Source organism: Octopus bimaculoides, chromosome 28, assembly GCF_046866305.1.
Source record: "Octopus bimaculoides isolate indiv1 chromosome 28, ASM4686630v1, whole genome shotgun sequence".
NCBI classification, from domain to species: domain Eukaryota; kingdom Metazoa; phylum Mollusca; class Cephalopoda; order Octopoda; family Octopodidae; genus Octopus; species Octopus bimaculoides.
Window position 1 is genome coordinate 22085537 of NC_142955.1, and position 20000 is coordinate 22105536.

Consider the following 20000-nt stretch of genomic DNA (forward strand, 5'->3'; position numbering starts at 1 on the left):
ACCAACCACATGGTTCTGGGTTCAGTCCCACTGCGTGGCAACTTGGGCAAGTGTCTTCTACTATAGCCTCAGACCAACCAAAGCCTTGTGAGGGGATTTGGTAGACGGAAACTGAAAGACCCTTAAATGGACAGAGATTTAGAGACGTATTACTCAAAGCCTTTGACGAAATAGGAGGGGATATAGCATCACATGATGTGGAAGACAACTGGGGGTTTCTACGGGACAACCTGCTGAGAGCCGCTGACCAGATCTGTGGATGGTGCAAAGTCCCCTTTCAACCCAAGGTAACATGGCAGTGGAACAATGTTGTCTACAGGGCTATTAGACAAAAGAAACAGGCTTGGAATGATTGGAAGAACGGTGGTAGCCGGGAATTGTATCAGACTGCCAGAAGGGAAGCTAGGAGACAGGTTTATTTAGCCAGAGAGGAAGCAGATAAGAAAAAATTTGCCAATGTTCTGCACCGTGAGGACCAAAGACTCGAGGTATTTCGTGTTGCAAGACAGTGTATGAGAGAGAATCGTGATGTAGGAGAGAAATGTGTCTGCATGGAGGATGGTTCACTTGCACTAAACAAGGTTGCAAAGAGAGAGGTTTGGAGATGCCACTATGAAATTTCTTTACCGATATTATGTTATCTCTTCCCTTCATAGCGAAGAAAAAAAGAAAAACAAAGAGATCAAGGGTCCTTCCTGAGCCATAAGCTCATAAGATTCTGTGGGGCACATATTACTCCACTGGATAAGCTGCCAGTCCATAGCAGGATTACCCACTTTTACCAGCTGAGTGGATTGGAGCAACATGAAATGAGGTGTTTCGCTCAAGAAAACAATGGGTCACCTGGTCCAAGAATTGAAACCATAACGCTAGAATCATGAGTACAACAGTCATGGGTATATATATATATAAAATTAGGTACAGGCGTGGCTGTGTGATTAGAAGGTGACAAGCTAACAGAAACGTTAGCACGCCTGGCAAAATGCTTAGAGGTATTTCGTCTGCTGTTACATTCTGAGTTCAAATTCCACCGAGGTCGACTTTACCTTTCATCCTTTTGGACTCGATAAATTAAGTACCAGTTACACACTGGGGTCAATGTAATCGACTTAATCCCTTTGTCATTGTTTGTCCCCTCTATGTTTAGCCTCTTGTGGCCAATAAAGAAATAAGAAGCTTGCTTCCCAATCACATTGTTCCAGGTTCAGTCCCACTGTGTGGCACCTAGGGCAAGTATCTTGTACTAGAGCCTTGGAACAACCTTGGGCAAGTATCTTGTACTAAAGCCTTGGTAGATGGAAACTGAAAGAAGCCCGCTGTATATATATATATGGTTGGCATTAGGACGGGCATCCAACTGTAGAAACTCTGCCAAATCAGATCGGAGCCTGATGTAGCCATCTGGTTTCACCAGTCCTCAGTCAAATCATCCAACCCATGCTAGCATGGAAAGCGGATGTTAAACGATGATGATGATATATATATATAACAATATATATATGTGTGTGTGTGTGTGTGTGTGTATCAGTGGGTTTGTGTGTGTGTGTGACTGCGAGCATGCGTGTTTCTTGTCTGTCCACCACCACCACCACTTGACAACTGGTGTTAGTTTCTCCCTGTCCCTGTAACAAAAAAACAAAACAAAACAAAAGAATAAGTACCAGGTTTCAAAAAACAAATTATTGGGGGCCAATTCATTTAACTAAAATATTCTTCAAGGCATTGCCCCAGTATGGCCACAGTCTAATGACTGGAACAAGTAAAAACTAAAAGATAAAAGAAACTATCTCATCAGTTCTGTTGGAAGCTATTTTTTCCAAAATGGCTGTCAATGTGTTTTGATATCAAGTTTAATGTTGTCTGCTCGTTTCATTTAAGCAGTTTTCCTCTTTACTGCGATTTTATTTCACTTTCCGTTAAACAATTTCAAAATTTTTGAAATAAATAAGTAAAGTCGGAAAAAAGGACAAGAAAAAATGAGAAAAACTATTCCTGTAAATTGTTTCAGTCACAATTTTATTCTCCATTTCTTCTTCCCTCTGTCATTTGACTCCAGTACAACATATATCACTTGTGTGTCTCAGTGTGTGTGTGTGTGTGTGTGTGTGTGTGTGTGAATGTGTGTGTATGTGAGTGTGAATGTGTGTGTGTGTGAGTGTGATTGTGTGAATGTGCATGTGTGAGTGTGTGTGTGTGAGTCTGGGCGTTTGTGTGAGCGTGTGTGTGTGCGTGCATGTGAATGTGTGTGTGTGTGTGTGAGTTTGAATCTGTGCATTTGTGTGTGTGTGTGTGTGTGTATGTGTGCATGCGTGTATGTGTGAACTTCTATTCTCATGCAGCGTGTTTTATTTTTTTTTCTCAATACTTATTCTTTTTTATTTTCCATTTGGAAATATATTTCTCACAAATTTTACCCCATAAATTTACAGTTTTATTTTGATAAAAAAGGCCAGTTGCTCGAGCTGCTGCAGAACATCTCTCTGTTGCTCATTCACTCTATATTCTACACCTTCCTTCTCCCTCTCTCACTCCCACCTCATCTGTCATTATATATGTATATGTGTGTGTGTGTGTATGTCATCATCATCATCATCATCATCATCATCATCATCATCATCATCATCACCATTGTTTAACGCCTGTTTTCCATGCGTGCATGGGTTGGATGGTTTGACTGAGGTCTGGAGAGCCAGAAGGCTGCACCAGACTCCAATCTGATCTGGCAAAGTTTCTACAGCTGGATGCCCTTCCTAACGCCAACCACTCCAAGAGTGTAGTGGGTGCTCTTCATGTGCCACCGGCATGGGAGCCAGTCAGGCGGACCTGGCATTGAGTCAGGTAGGTATATATACATATATATATATATATATATATATATATATATATATATATATATATATATGTATATATATGTATATATATATATATATATATATATATATATATATATATATATATATATATATGTATATATATATATATATATATATATATATATATATGTATATATATATATATATATATATATATATATATATATATACATATATATATATATATATATGTATATATATATATATATATATATATATATATATATATATATATATATATATATATGTATGTATATATATATATATATATATGTATATATATATATATATATATATATATATATATATATATATATATATATATATATATATATATCAGATTATCCTTGCACAGAGGCCATCCAGACTCCTGTCTTCACCATGAACAGGGATTAATCTTCCCTCTACACTCCTTTGCTCCGCATGGACTCAACTCTCTTCCTCTCTTCATCTAACCCTCCTCCTCTCTTCCTCCCACCCACCTCTCCTCTCTTGCTCTAACACCTACTTCCTCTCTTCACTCCTACCCACCTTCTCCCTTCCACCCTCTCCGTTCATTGTCACCCCCTCCCTCATTACCCCACCCCTACACATTCCTCCTATGTTCTATACACTCAGGGAATGCATTAAAGCCCTTTTCAGGGCTACTTTATTTGAATTCTTATTATCGGGTAACTAATTTCATGTCATTACATAACTGACTTCACAATTTGGGTATTCATAACTTATTGGGAATTCCTAAAAACAAGATCCTTTGTAAGACAGTTTGGTATTTTCTGTAAATGAACAAAATCCATTTCAAGGGCTACATACTTTGTATTGTTGTTATTAGATTAGCGAAACAATTATGAGAACAGAACCAAGGGATAAGCCCCACTTACACAGGAATTACCAGGTATGTTAGCTAGTATATATATATATATATATATATGTATGTATGTATCTACAGACATTCATACATATACATACACCCATATATATACATATTTACAGACATTTTGTTGGATGGTCGTTGACTGTTCAGGAGTTCATCCGCCCTTTGACAGGTCTTATTTTTCGTCCTGCAGGGTGTCCAACAACACCCTCCTCACCAAGCAAGCCTGGTGGGGTTGCCAGTTTAGTCGCCAACGACCCGACCATGCAACAGGTTGTACTGTGTGGGTGTTTTTTCAAAACATTGTCTGGTTTAAAAAGCCACATCAGACGCCATGAAAGGGCTAAGGTGTAGGTGCAGGAGGTGGTCAAACTCTGTGTAAGGAGTAGACAACTACCATATATATATATATATATATATATATATCTATGAGGAATTCTCTTGTAATGAATAACAAATGAGGGGCAATAAACTAAAGTTTTAATCATGTTCTATGGACACGAATGTGTCGCTTGAGGCCTGTTTGTGCCTCGCAAACCTTTTGACAAATGGAACTGGTTGAGGACTCAGTGTGCTCGAGTGCTTCCTGTCAGGTGACCTTTAAAAAGGTAACTCACTGGACACTGGGAAATTCCTGAGGTAGATCCAGTGTCGTTTATATCAATGCTGTGGATGGCATCTGGTAACCATATATATATATATATATATATATATATATATATATATATATATATATATATATATATATATATGTATATATAACAATGCACTATAGAACAAAAAAAAATGGACTATATACCTGTTGTAACTTGGTTATCTATAGTCTGATGATATTTTGGAATTACAATTCCTTCTTCAGATCTTCTTAGATGGAGTCTCTGCTATAAATATAGATAAATATATATAAATATTTATATACATATTTATATATAAATGCATTGTTATACCTTTCTAAACTTTTTATTCTTTACAAACAATACACAATGCTTCAAGTGAACTACAATACTCTCCTATATATATATATGTGTATATATATATATATATATATATATATATATATATATATATATATATATATATATATGTGTGTGTGTGTGTGTGTGTTAGAAAAAATTAATAAGGTACTCAGGTAACTGGATGGTTGTACATTTACATATTTTTATTAATATGTTACATGTTTTTATAAATTAGCGCTTGCATCTATTCTAGTAGATTTTCCAGATTCTCCAGAATCTGGAAAATCTACTAGAATAGATGCATTCTTCGATGGCCAGATAACTGAAGAGATGTTGGCGTGGGTTCCCGCCCTGGCATCCGAAACTCGGAGTTTTATCATGGCTACCGAATAAGTGACACATATTATTTACAGATAAATTCCCCTATTTACATAATATAAAGGTCTCTTTCTTTCTTTTGTCATCTTACCTTTTCTATCAATATATATATATATATATATATATATATATATATATATATATATTTATATATACATATGTATATATACAGATATATAGATTCATGTATATTTATCATATATATATATATATATATATATATATATATATATATATATATATATGATAAATATAAATAGAGAGATATAGATTTAAATATATATCTACATCTATATCTGTGTATGTGTGTTTGTGTGTGTGTGTGTGTGTGTGTGTGTGTGCATGACAAAGAAGCTAAGAATTTGACTTAGAAACAGACCTCCATCACCACCACCACCACCGCCACCGCCACCGCCTTCGCCACAACCTTCAGGACGACCACCACCAGCCACTACCTCCCATTCCGCCTCCCTCCCTTCCCCCTCCAACTGCCGCACCTCCACCTGTCCCAGTATTCGACCTCCTTGTTTACACACTTGATGTCATCCCCCAAAGACCTTCCTGGAGTCAAGTCTTGCTTTGTTTGTAAAAAGTCATGTTGTTCTTGGTTTTTGAACCCTCACTCAAATGCTGGGGGGAAGCAGATATTTAGGGTCAAAACCATTCCAGTTGAGACCAAATTTTCTGTGACCCTTTTACAGACACCTTTTTTCTTTTCAGAAAATTTTTGAGTGTGACTTGAGGGTGATTTGACTGCTATGTTTAACAGCTTGCAAGTCTACATTAAAGCTCCCAGCTTAGCTTATACACACTCACAAATGCTTATGTATATATATATTCTTTTACTCAATCATTTGTCTGTGGCCATGCTGGAGCACTGCCTTAAGGGGTTTTTAGTTGAAGAAATCGACCCCAGGACTTATTCTTTGTAAGTCTAGTACTTATTTTATTGATCTCTTTTGCTGAACTGCTATGTTAAGGGGACATTAACACACCAGCATCGGTTGTCAAGTGATAATGGTGGGGCAGGGACACAAAGATATACACACAAATATATATATATATATATATATATATATATATATATATAAAATTCGACGACTGGCACCCATGCCAACGTCGTCTCCTTCATTGGACACGAAACTCAGCTCGCGAAGACTTATTGGGGCAAGCGAAAGTGAAACCATCAATGGCACCTGTATGTATGTGTGTGTGTAATAAATATGCTGTATGTATATACATATATACCTATATACATACATAAAAAAGTTGGGTGACATTTGTGTGAGATATAGCTATTTCTACCACATCTAGCTATCATGCAGACCTCAGCCTGGTTGGTTCACTATCTATCTATCTATCTATCTATCTATCTATCTATCTATCTATCTATCTATCTATCTATCCATCTGTCCATCTATTATTTATCTATCTATCTATCTATCTATCTTATCAGTCTGTCTCCGTCTATCTATCTAGCTATCCATCTATTTATGTATGTATACTCTTTTACATGTTTCAGTCATTTGACTGTGGCCACGCTGGAGCACCGCATTCAGTCAAGCAAATCGACCCCAGGACTTATTCTTTAGAAGCCTAGTACTTATTCTATCGGTCTCTTTTGCCAAACCACTAAGTTACGGGGACGTAAACACACCAGCATCGGTTGTCAAGCGATGTTGGGGGGGACAAACACAGACACACATATGTATGTATGTATGTATATGTCTTCTGTCTGTCTGTCTGTCTATCTATTTATGTATGTATGTATCTATCTGTCTACCTGTCTCTCTGTCTCTGCCTCCCCTATCTCTTTCTTTCTATCTCCATCCCTCTCTCTTTCCCTCCCTCTCCTCTCTCTCCCTCTCCCCGTTGGTCTTTACTTCTCTCCATTATCTGTATTTCCCTATCTCTCTCTTTCTATCTCCCTTCATCTCTCTCTCTCTCTCCATCTCTCTCTATCTCTCTCTTTTCAGTCTCTCTCCACACATACACACACACACGTATACATGTGTATGTGTGTGAGCGTATATGTACATATAGTTTCTGAGTTTCCATGCATGTTCCTTGTGTGTCAATGTCCAAACGCACATTGCCTCGTACATGGTTTCAATATGCAGTCACATGTGTTTTGTGCAGGAATTTGTGCACTTGTGCACAAGCATACATGTGGGATTAAGCCTTTTGGAATATGCACATCTGTGTTTACATGCATGCCTGAATAAGTGCATGTGTGTTTATATGTATATCAGATTACATGTGAGTTATAACCAGCAACAACAGCAAGCCAGTGCACAGAAGGCCTCTACATGGTAGCGAGGTCTGTTAAACATCGCAGTCAAATCTTCCTCAAATCACACCCTACTACCTTATGCTTGTGTATGTAAGTATGTATGTATGTGTATATATGTACGTATATATATATGTATGTGTATATATATAAATATATATATATATATATATATATATATATTTATGGATATGTATATATATATATATATATATATATATATATATATATATATATATATATATATATATACATATATATATATATATATATATATATATATATATATATACTCTTTACTCATTTACTTGTTTCAGTCTTTTGACTGTGGCCAGGCTGGAGCACCGCCTTTAGTCGAGCAAATCGACCCCAGGACTTATTCTTTGTAAGCTTAGTACTTATACTATCAGTCTCTTTTGCCGAACCGCTAAGTTACGGGGACGTAAACACACCAGTATCGGTTGTCAAGCGATGTTGGGGGAACAAACACAGACACACAAACATTTATACACACATACATATACACGACGGGCTTCTTTCAGTTTCCGTCTACTAAATCCACTCACAAGGTTTTGGTCGACCCGAGGCTATAGTAGAAGACACTTGCCCAAGGTACCACGCAGTGGGACTGAACCTGGAACCATGTGGTTGGGAAGCAAGCTACTTACCACACAGCCACACCACGTGTGCACAGGCATGGCTGTGTGGAGACGCAGGTGTGGCTGTGTGATAAGAAGCTTGCTTCCCAACCACATGGTTCCAGGTTCAGTCCCACTGCATGGCACCTTGGGCAAGTGTCTTCTACTATAGCCTCAGGCCAACCAAAGCCTTGTGAGTGGATTTGGTAGATGGAAACTGAAAGAAGCCCTTTGTATATGTGTGTGTATATATATATATATATATATTTGGGTGAGAATATTCTAGAATAGCCTTCGGCTGACCAAAGCCTTGTGGGTGGATTTGGTAGATGGAAACTTAAAGAAGCCTGTCGTATGTGTGTGTGTGTGTGTGTGTGTATGTGTGTGTGTGTGTAAGTGTGAGTGTGTATTTATATATGTGTGTCATTTTGACTGTGTTTGTTCTCCTTCCATTGCTTGACAACCAATGTTGGTGTGTTTACATCCCTGTACTCTTGCAGTTCAGCAAAAATGACTGATAGAATAAATACCTCCGCCGAGGTCGACTTCGCCTTTCATCATTTCGGGGGTCGATAAATTAAGTACCAGTTGTGCACTGGGGTCGATGTAATCGACTTAATCCCTTTGTCTGTCCTTGTTTGTTCCCTCTATGTTTAGCCTCCTGTGGGCAGTAAAGAAATAAGAATAATTACCAGGATTACAAAGAGTAAGTCTTGGCATTGCTCCAGCATGGCCTCAGTCAAATAACTGAAACAAGTAAAAGAATAAAAGCATGTGTGTGTGTGTGTGTGTGTGTGTGTACATACAGCAATGTGCACACAGAAGCACACACAATAAATGTCCTGTTCTGTCATCAAGTCTGGTTATCCTTCACATAGTTTCCCCACCTGACCCCCCCTGTCTCCTTTACACTATGTAGCTATATGGTGTGTGTGTGTGTGTGTGTGTGTGTGTGTGTGTGTGTGTGTGTGTGTGTGTGTGTGTGAGGACACTGGAATGTCAGGGGTGGAGGGTTTGAATCTCTGAGGATTAAAATTTGTTTTTTTTTTGTTTTTTCCCCCTATCTTCTGGTCTGGTTTGGTCTGGTCTGGTTTTCACCAACTCAGTGTGGGTTAGGGTTAAGAAATGGGTCTTGTTTGATTCTGATGAGAATTTGATATGTATGTACATCATTACCATCATCATCATCACTACCACCACCGCCATCACCATCACCATCACCACAACCACCTCCTCCTCCTCACCATCACCACCACCGTCATCATCATCACCACCAAAACCTCGTCCTCTTCCCCACTACCCCCAACCCCACCACAATCCCACCCTGCCCCTCATCATCCTCTTCACCATTTTCACCTTTTCCCACTGATCATTCCTCCCCCTCTCTCGCTGTCTTTCCATAGTGTCCCTAAATATGACCCTAACTTGACCTCCACATATCCAATCATATCTCCCCTCCTCACCACCACCTTGTATCCCTTGACAGCTAGAATATCTCATGTTTTGTTTTGATTTTCCTTTTTGTGTGTGTTTTAGACTCCTTCCTTCATCACTTGGTAGTAATAGCAGAGTAGAGACAAATATGGAACTGGCAGAAATAGCAGTTAAATCTCCAAATTACACTCTATTGTCGAAGCTTTTCTGTTTGGCTCCACCTGTGGAAATTTTAAAGTTTTGTGGAAATTTTAAAGTTTAGTGGAAATTTAAAAATTTGGTGCAACTGCTTTTGTTCCAGCACACGATCTCAGATCAGGTCACTTGCTATGCAAGTACATCTCCGGAATCAGGAAGAGGGTGTACAGTTGGATATTTGCTTATTATTTGCTACAATTGTTTCAACACAGTGTAATTCTCTAAGAATACAAGCATTTAATTATGCAACTGTTTGTATGCATAATGAGATCTAGTTGTGTTTCCTCAGGCGATATATAAGTGTTGTCTCCATTAGTTTAAAATCTTCAACTTCAAGGCCATCCTCTCAGTTTGTAGCAGTTTGAATTTAGTTGTGGCTGAAATCCTCATGGTGCAAGATGTGAGAGCACGTTTATCTGACCAATGCTTGTTGGACAAACGTGCTCTCGCATAGCATTTGAAAGAGATCAAAAGAGGTGGAAATCTGTTGGTGCCAAATCAGGAGAGTATGGCAGGTGTGGTAGCACTTCCCAGCCATGCGTTTGAATGGCTTCCTTGGTCATATTAGCGATATGAGGGCGGGCGTTGTCGTGCAGCAGAAGAACTCCATGCTGCCGATTAGGTCTTTTCTCTTGAATAGCCGTGTTGAGTCGTTCCATCTGTTGAACGTTCCGCGTTGACCGTTTGGTTTCATTCAAGCAATTCGTAATAGATAATCTCTTCCCAGTCCCACCATACACACAACATCGTTTTATGCGGATGAAGATCTCGTTTCATGCGCGGTTGTCACTTGTTTACCGGAGCTAAGCTATTCCTTACGCTGCTTCATATTGATGTACAGGTACCATTTTTCGTCACCAGTAATGATTCGGTGAAGAAATCGTTGCTTGTGTCCATGAGTTGAGCGGTGACGAGCAAGCAAACCAGCAGAGATTGTGACTCGTTGATTTTTGTTGTTGTCTCTTAAAGCATGCGGAACCCATGCTCCATACTTCTGAACTTTTCCCATTGAGTGAAGATGCTTCTCTATAGCAATGTGGGAGCATTCCATTTTATCTGCCAGTTCCCTTGTCGTTTGATGAGAATTTTCATACAAAGTTTGGTTTAATCGCTCTTCATCGAACTCAACTAAACAGCCAGAACGAGGTGCGTCTTTGAGGTCAAAATTTCCATTTTTAAACCTGGCATACCAATCTTGAGCGGTTCTTTCAGCTATGGCACCCTCTCCATACACAGCACAAATGTTGCAGCTTTTGCGGCCTTAGAACCTTGATTAAAAGCAAAAAGAAGGACGTGTCGAAAATGCTCGTTTTTCTTAACTTGACATTCGATTTTAATGATCTGAAAATAAGCAAAAATTAACTAAAATTAACCAGGAAAAAAAAAAAGATTCCAAAATTTAAAAAAACAGTGGGAACTTAGTTGCCAACCCAGTATATACTCTGGGAATGCATTAAAGCCCTTTTTAAGGTTACTTTATTTGAATTCTTATTATCGGGTAACTAATTTCATGTTATTACATGACTGACTTCACAATTTGGGTATTCATAACTTATTGGGAATTCCTGAAAGCAAGATCCTTTGTAAGACAGTTTGGTATTCTCTGTAAATGCACAAAAACCGTTTTAAGGGCTATACACTTTGTATTGCTATTATTGGCTTAGCAAAACAATTATGAGAATGGAACCAAGGGATAAGCCCTGCTTTTCCGGAAATTACCCGGGTACATCAGCTAGTATTCATATAAAAAAAGAAAAAGAAACTGGAGATTGGGAAGATAATACTTGCTTATTATTGACAGCAAATTAATCATCTTCACTTACAGCTGTTTCAATTAATTCTCAGTGAATATTAAGTAAATATTAAATCCATAAACACATACAAAATATCCAAGAGTATATCTTTTTCCCTCTGAAGATATTATGCTCAGGTCATATAAATTTAACATTTACTTAATATTTACTGCTTATTAATTGAAACAGCTGTAAGGGATGATGATTAATTTGCTGTTAATAATAAACAATTATTAACTTACCAATCTCTATTTTCTTTTTCTTCTTTTATACAAATATAAACTATATGTCTTTATATATAAACCTATTATTTTAAGGAAATTAATTCCCCCAAAATACTAGATATTGAACCAATATTTCTTTGGAATAAACCATCCCTTCATGAGGTTAACACAACCTCTAATTGAATTAACTTTCCTATATATATATATATATATATATATATATATATATATATATATATATATATATATAATAGATTGCTAGCCACTATACCTTTTTCTATTTTCTCTCCCTTTTTATTTCTGTGTTCCTTTCTGTCGAAGAGCATAGGCTCGAAATGTAAAAGACTTCCTTACTTCCCGTCTGCTCTACGGGGTGGTTGATGTTAGGAAGAGTAGCCAGCTGTAAAAACCCTACCAAATCAGACACAAGTCTTCTGTCAAACCGTCCAACCCATACCAGCATGGAAGGAGGACATTAAACGATGATGATGATGATGATGATGATGATGATGATGATGATGATGATGATGATGATGGTGATGATGTAGTTGATGGAAAATTTTCCGCGATGAAATTGGGTGATGATGTAAATTAGGGAACCCCTCAGACTATATTATTTACATCCATGTTAACCATCCAGGCTGTTGAAGAATGTTTCACCATACATTCAATTCTGGTGATTACTGGTTTATCAATGAAAGACAATGTATGACCCAGATATTCACCCCACCGACCACAACCCACCACCACCATCCTGTACCCACTTACACTGTGTCAAAAGGTAAAGCTTGGTCCATTGATCTGATAAAAAAAAATCTTTCTTTTTTTTCATTCATAAAAATTAATGAGGTCAAATGATTTTGGATTAATTGTTTGATAATGAGGTTAACTGATTGGCCTGATTTGGTGCATCACACTAGAACAACAACAACAACAACAACAACAAGAGATGGAGGGGTGGAAGAGGAGGAAGAAGAAGAAGAAGAAGAGGAGGAGGAGGGGGGATTCCTATCCCCTATAGGCACAAGGCCTGAAAAGTATTTGACAGTTACTTAATTTCATTGACCCAGAAATGATGAAAGTCAAAATCGACATTGGTGGAATTTGAACTCAGAATGTCAAGTCGGAAGAATTGGCACTAAACATTTTGTATAGTGGGAATAATAATAATAATAATTGATTCTGGTTTTATTGGCCACAAGGGCTAATATAAATTAAGAACATGTAAGGACAAAGACAGGACGAAGGGTACAAAAGGTTTTGTCTGAAAAGAAAACGTTCGTGTAAACAGTGAGGAAAACAGAAAAAGATATAACAAATAAAACTCCCAATAGGGGGGGGGGGCGCTTCGAAAGGTTACACGTGGAAAAAGCCATAAAAGCCATGGGAGCCTGGTCAGAAAATAAGAAAGGGGTATAGAGCCCTTTCTCCTTTTACATTACCTTTTTTTTTTCTTTTTTTTTTTCTACAGGTGTATTCTCAGAATTGGTCCGTTCATACTGGCCATTCTTCCAACAGTCACCCATCTCATAGCAAAGAAAAGAATTCAACAAAGAAGCTCAGCGGGAAGAGAGAGAAGAAGAAAGAATGGCTGAGATTGAAGAAAGAAAATAGAGCAATATTACAACGCAGGAACTTATTCAAGTCCTGTCCAAAGCTCATAAGTGGAAGTCTCCTGGACATGATAAAACCCAAAACTTCTGGCTTAATAGCCTCTCATCATCACACCGTCAGTCAGTGGAATGTTTCTCTAACATTATCAGAAACCCTGAAAAAACTCCAAGCTGGCTACCATTGGGGGGGTAACACACCTATTCCCTAAAATTAGTGACACAAAAAACCCCAAAAACTACAGGCCTATGACTTATTTGACCACCATATACAAAACACTTACAGCCATCCTCACCGAAAAGAATGTACCAATTTCTCAATCAAAACATCATTCCTCTCGAACAGAAAGGGTACTGAAGAAGCTCTTATACTGAGCCGAACTCCCAGAATAGATTTGCAGCTATAAACTCCTTGGCAGTATCAGTTGCCACTTAATGTGATCAATTGGAATCTGAGTGAAATCCAGTATAGTTAGCTAGTTAGACAGATAGATAGATTGACATACAGATTTTTTGTTGTTGGCACTCCGTCGCTTATGACGTCGAGGGTTCCAGTTGATCCGATCAACGGAACAGCCTGCTCATGAAGTTAACGTGCAAGTGGCTGAGCACTCCACAGACATGTGTACCCTTAACGTAGTTCTCGGGGGGATATTTAGCGTGACACAGTGTGACAAGGCTGACCCTTTGAATTACAGGTACAACAGAAACAGGAAGAGTGAGAGAAAGTTGTAGTGAAAGAGTACAGCAGGGTTCGCCACCATCCCCTACCGGAGCCTCGTGGAGCTTTATGTGTTTTCACTCAATAAACACTCACAACGCCCGGTCTGGGAATCGAAACCGCGATCCTATGACCGTGAGTCCGTTGCCCTAACCACTGGGCCATTGCGCCTCCAAGGACATACAGATAGATAGATAAATAAATTTTAAAAAACTGACACTCCATTGATTATCACACTAAGGATTCCAGTTGATCTGAGCAATAGAACAGCCAGCTCATGGAATTAATGAGCAACTGGCTGAGCACTCCACAGACATGCATACCGTTAATGTCGTTCACGGGGAGATTCAGCATGACACAGAATGTAACACAACTGGCTCTTTGAAATACAGGTAGTTCTTATTTTTACCAGTTGAGTGGACTGGAGTGAAGTGAAATAAAGTGTCTTGCCCAAGGACCAAAATACTCTGCTAAGAATCGAACTTAAGACCTTACAATCATGAGTTGAATACCCTAACCACTAAGTGGTATACCTTAACTCCAACTGGTTAGTTCTGCATTTGTTGTTACTCTTCTATGCACCATGGGACCTTCAGTAGGTGGGATGGTAAATGAGGTCACCATAGAAAAGATATATGTACGTCATCGGGTCACAGTGATAAACGTTTTGTACAGCATGAGTAATCACTCTCTGAGTCACTGCAATTAGTGGCTAATTAGTAGCTAATGACATGAGATGACCAATAATCACATGAAAATGCAGGGGTTACATCAGAGTGTCCCTCTGAGACAACAGCTAGGGTCCTCTCACTTCCAATAGTTTTACTGCAAGCCCTGATACCAACCAAGGGTCACACACACACAATCTTTTATGTATTGAATATGTGGCTGTGTGGTAAGAAACTTGCTTCCCAACCACAAGGTTCTGGGTTCAGTCCCACTGCATGGCATTTTGGGCCAGTGTCTTTTGTTATAGCCTTGGGCCGACCAAAGCCTTGTGAGTGGATTTGGTAGACGGAAACTGAAAGAAGCCCATCGTATATATATATATATATATGTTTATGTGTGTGTGTGTTTGTCCCCCCAACATCACTTGACAACCAATGCTGGTGTGTTTACGTCCCCCGTAACTTAGCGGTTCAGCAAAAAGAGACCAATAGAATAAGTACTAGGTTTACAAAGAATAAGTCCTGGGGTCGATTTGCTCAATTAAAGGCAGTGCTCCAGCATGGCCACAGTCAAATGACTGAAACAAGTAAAAGAGTAAAAGAGGGACATTTTTATGTTTCGGGTTCTGTTTGCGACTGTTTAATCAAGCCACGTACAAAAGAAGCCTTCGAACTGTCTGAATTTTAAAGAGGCTGTATTGTGGGTCATTTTGAAGGGGGACTTAGCATAAAGTTGCACAAAACCTCTCAACCCTGCTTTCTACAGTTAATAGGGAGTCCACGTCACCTTGCCCAGGGCGACCAGGGCCCTCTGACAGGACCTTTTGCTTTGTTAAGTGAAATGTGGAGGACAATGCTCGTTGCAAGGCCTCTCACATAGCAGAACGGCTGTCAGGTATCTCCCTAAACTTGGCTACTATGGCAGAACAGCAAGAATGAAGCCACTTCTTCAACCAACCAATATCACATTGAGAAAAGATTGGGCCAGTGAAATGATGGAGTGGCCACTAGCATTTTGGGATACTATCATATTCATAGTATATGCATATAGGCCTGGTTGTGTGATAAAAAGCCGTCAGGGGCAGCATATCTGCAAGGGGGGAGGTAGATTGATGAAAGAGTTTAAAAATGACTATTGATTAATATTGAAATTTTGTTAACTGTATTTTGAAAAGAACAATGTTTTCGAGGGGTTATCAGTCGGTGGGCGCTGTTAACCTTTCCCATTTCTATTCGTCCTTCTTGTATCCATCTCCATTTCATTAATGTCTGTGTCCAGCCCATAGCTTCTTTGTTTCTCTGTCCTTGTTCGTCCCCTCTATGTAAAGGCCTTAATGGCCAAAATTTTGAAATAAAGAAGCTTGCTTTCCGACAACATGGTTCCAGGTTCAGTCCCACTGCATGGCAACTTGGGCAAGTGATGGTGGTGTTGGCAGTGTTGGTTGATGGTTGTGGTGGTAGTGGTGGTGGTGGGATTGATGTTGAGGATGGTAGTGGTGGTGGTGGTGGTGATGGTAGCCGTGCTGTGTTATAACTTCATCTGTTACCCATGTCGGCCACGTATGTAGCTGTCACTCTCACCTCCACATCACTCGTCATTTGTCACTCATTACTCGTCACCCACCACCACCACTACCTCTACTTAGCCTTGTTATCTAGAACATACATATATCACCAGTTTTTTTTTTCCTTGCAGTTATCTGCTGTAATCACCCCTCCCCTCTCCCTCCATGCCCACCCTTCCTCATCACCTTTTCTCACCATTTGTCAGTTGTCACCTGTACTTTGACTTTGATGTAACAGAAATGTTGTTGTTCTTATTGTTGCTATAGTGGTGGTGGTGGTGGGGGTGGTAATGGTAGCAATCATGGTGATGGGGGTGGCAGAGATGATTGTGGGTGTAGTAGTGGTGGTGGTGGTTGTAGTAGTAGTTGTTGTAGTAGTATTAACGATGGTGTTAGTATTGGCGGTGTGTGCTGGTGGTGGGTGTTGTGATGGCGGTGGTGAGAGTCATAGTAGTGGTGGTGGTGGTGGTAGTGGTGGTGGAGGTGGTGATGGTAGTGGTGGTGGAGGTGGTGGTGGTGGTAGTGGTGATGGTAGTGGTGGTGATGATTGGTAATGCTGATGTTGGTATTGGTAGTGGTGGTGGTGATGGTGATGGTGGTGGTGGTGTGGTGGTGGTGGTGGTAGTGGTGGTGGTGGTGGTGGTGGTGGTAGTGGTGGTAACATGGAGCATTTGTATGATCAGTATATCATAGGCTGCAGCACCACATGTGCATGCACCATTAATAAACTAAGGATAATTGATTTTAATTGAGCTGAATTTTAATTAAAAAGAAAGATCGATAATGAAATATCTGGGAGTGTAGTTGAAATTTACAGAAAAAAAAAAGACGAAGACAGGTGAGTAAACGACAAACAGGTGCATTAGTCTGATGCTCGGGAAAGTGAGAAAGTCTTTTACGTTTCGAGCGTATGCTCTTCAGCAGAAAGAACCACGAGGAAATAAACAGAGAAAGAATAAAAAAAACTTGTGGAGTTAGCAGTCAAGAGTGTGTGTGTGTGTGTGTGTGTGTGTGTGTGTGTGTGTTGTGCATGTTTGTGTGTGTGTGTGCATGTTTGTGTGTGTGTGTGAATGTGTATGCAACTCTACGTATAAATTTCATCATGATGATAACGATCCTTCTCATCATCATCATCATCATCACAATCATCATCATCACGATCCCCCTCCTCCTCCTCATCATCATCATCATTAAACACCTGTTTTTCCATGCTGGCATGGGTGGGGCCATTTGACAAGGAGCTGGCAAGCTAGAGGGCTGCAGGCCCCAGTCGTCTGTTCTAGCATGGTTTCTAAGGCTGGATGCCGCCTCCCTAACACCAACCACTTAACAGTGTGCTGGGTGATTTTTATGTGCCACTGGCACAGGTGCCATTTGTGTGGAACCAGCACAGGTGCCTTTTACATAACACTGGCATGGGTACTTTTTATGTGGCACCAGCATGGTTGCCTTTTATGTGACAGGTACATTTTACATGGCCCCAACACAACTGCTTTTTATGTGGGACCAGCATAAATGCTTCTTTATATACACACATCTACATGTATATACCTATATATATTTTTGTTTATCTATTTATTTATTTATTTATTTGTAGCCATGAAATCTAAGTCAGTGACTCTTCATATAAAAACATTTATCAAGTTGAATCTAATTTGAGCATTTGTATGACACATCTTCAGACTAATAAATGCTTTATTATTAAAATTCTAGGCCCTTGAGTTACAAATATAACATCTTATCTATCTGTCTATCTATCTATCTATCTATCTGTCTGTCTGTCTGTATGTATGCCTGCCTGTCTGTCTATCTGTCTTTCTATCCATCCATCCATCTACCAATCTAATATATCTATCTATAATACATTAAAAATGAACTTCAATTTTGCTTGCTTGCATTGTTACCCAGCCAAACTGGCAAATAATGGGAAAATATTATGAATTAAGTCCTCCTGAAATGTGAATACAAATGGAATAAGAAATGTTTCATGTAAATTGGACAACTGGTTGTTGGGATATTAGGGGTTTCGGGGTATAAATACCCCAAACAGTGCATAGTGGGAAGATACCCTGAAAATAACTTAACCTTGGAAGGGAAGAAACTCTAACTTTTCGATTAGATATATTAGTGACTTGACAACGAAAAAATACAAGTTGTTTTTTCACAGTAAATGTTTCTGTTTTTGCTTTTGTTAAACACAATATTCTAATCATTTAGAAATATTTTTAAGTGAATGTGATTTCAAAAATGTAAGTTGTTTGTGCAGTATGTATTTATATTTTAGCTTTCTGTAAACAGACAATATTTTAATGTTTTTTTTAATTATTTTCAAGTGAATAACATTACAAAAATTTTTTTTGGTATATTTAAAATATAGTTTTAAGTGAAAATGATTTTAAGAATATGGTAATTATTTTGTAAAGGACCCATTCATAATCTCGGTGTGAAATAATTCTTTTCCGTAGGTTTCTTTCAAATGCATTCAACGTATCTAACTTTCAAAAATTTGGTTGCTGTTTCTTGCACGCCCTGCTACCAAGTAACTATTTGTGATAAAGGACCCGAAATACCTGTTACGTGGTAGCAGGGCGTGCAAGAAATAGCAGCCAAATGTTTCCTTTTCTGGGGAAAGGAGCCATTTACACATGATTTTAATATCACATTCATTGAAAGCATGTGAAATAACCTGGAAAAGAAAGCAATCAATGAAACAAAGCTCTGTTGCTAGGAAACTCAGACTTTCCCAGTGATCCAATCGGTCACAGGTAGTCTAGTATTACATTAGAAATGAACTTCAATCTTGCTTGCTTCCTTGCAATGTTACACAACCAAACCAGCGCATAATAGGAAAATACTTTGAAAGTAAAGTACCCCGGAAATGTGAATACAAACTGAATAAAACAAGTTTTGCGTAAATCAGACCAGTGGTTATTGAGATATTTGGGGTTTTGGGGGTATAAATACCCAAAACAGCGCATAATGGGAAAATACTCCGAAAAAAAAAGCTTAACCCTGGATGGGAAGAAAGTTAAACCATTCCTTTAGACACATTATGATGGGCAAAATATTTTAAAGTGAAAATGACTTTAAAAATACGGTAAATATTTGGTAAAAAGCTGGATGCCCTTCTTAATGCCAACCATTCCAAGAGTGTAGTGGGTGCTTTTTATGTGCCACCATCACAGAGGCCAATCAGGTGGCACTGGCATCGGCCACACTCAAATGGTGCATTTTATGTGCCACCGGTATGGGTGCCGGAGTGATGTGGATGCTAAAGGGTTAATCCTCTTAAACTTTTCATTATATATATACATCAACATACATATATCTTTTTTTTTTATCTTTTACTTGTTTCAGTCATTAGACTGAGGTCATGCTGGAGCACCACCTTGAAGAAATTTTAAACCTGGTATTTATTCTATCAATTGATTTTGTTGAACTGCTAGGTTACAGGGATGTAAATACACCAACACTGGTTGCCAAGCAATAGTGGGCAACAAAGATAAACAGAAAGACAAAGACACACACACAGACACACACATATGTGTATATGACAAGCTTCTTTCAGTTTCCGTCTACCAAATCCACTCACAAGGCTTTGGTCAGCCCGAGGATATAGTAGAAGACAATTGCTCAAGGTACCATGTGTCGGGACTGAACCCAGAACTATGTGATCGAGAAGCAAGCTTCTTACCACACAGCCATAGCTGTGCCTATATATATATATACACATATATACATAATGCATATGATTATGTTTATGTATATGTTTATATGC

The 20000-nt window shown here is 38.8% G+C and overlaps 1 protein-coding gene across 1 annotated transcript in view; it reads right to left on the reverse strand.

Annotated features, from left to right (window-relative positions):
* LOC106870583 (hydroxymethylglutaryl-CoA synthase 1) overlaps positions 1–20000 on the reverse strand; it is a 149447-nt gene that overhangs the window by 35453 nt on the left and 93994 nt on the right. The window contains exon 3 of the mRNA XM_089343939.1: positions 4547–4628. The gene's annotated coding sequence lies outside the window, so the exon portion shown is untranslated. The remainder of the gene's footprint in view (positions 1–4546; positions 4629–20000) is intronic.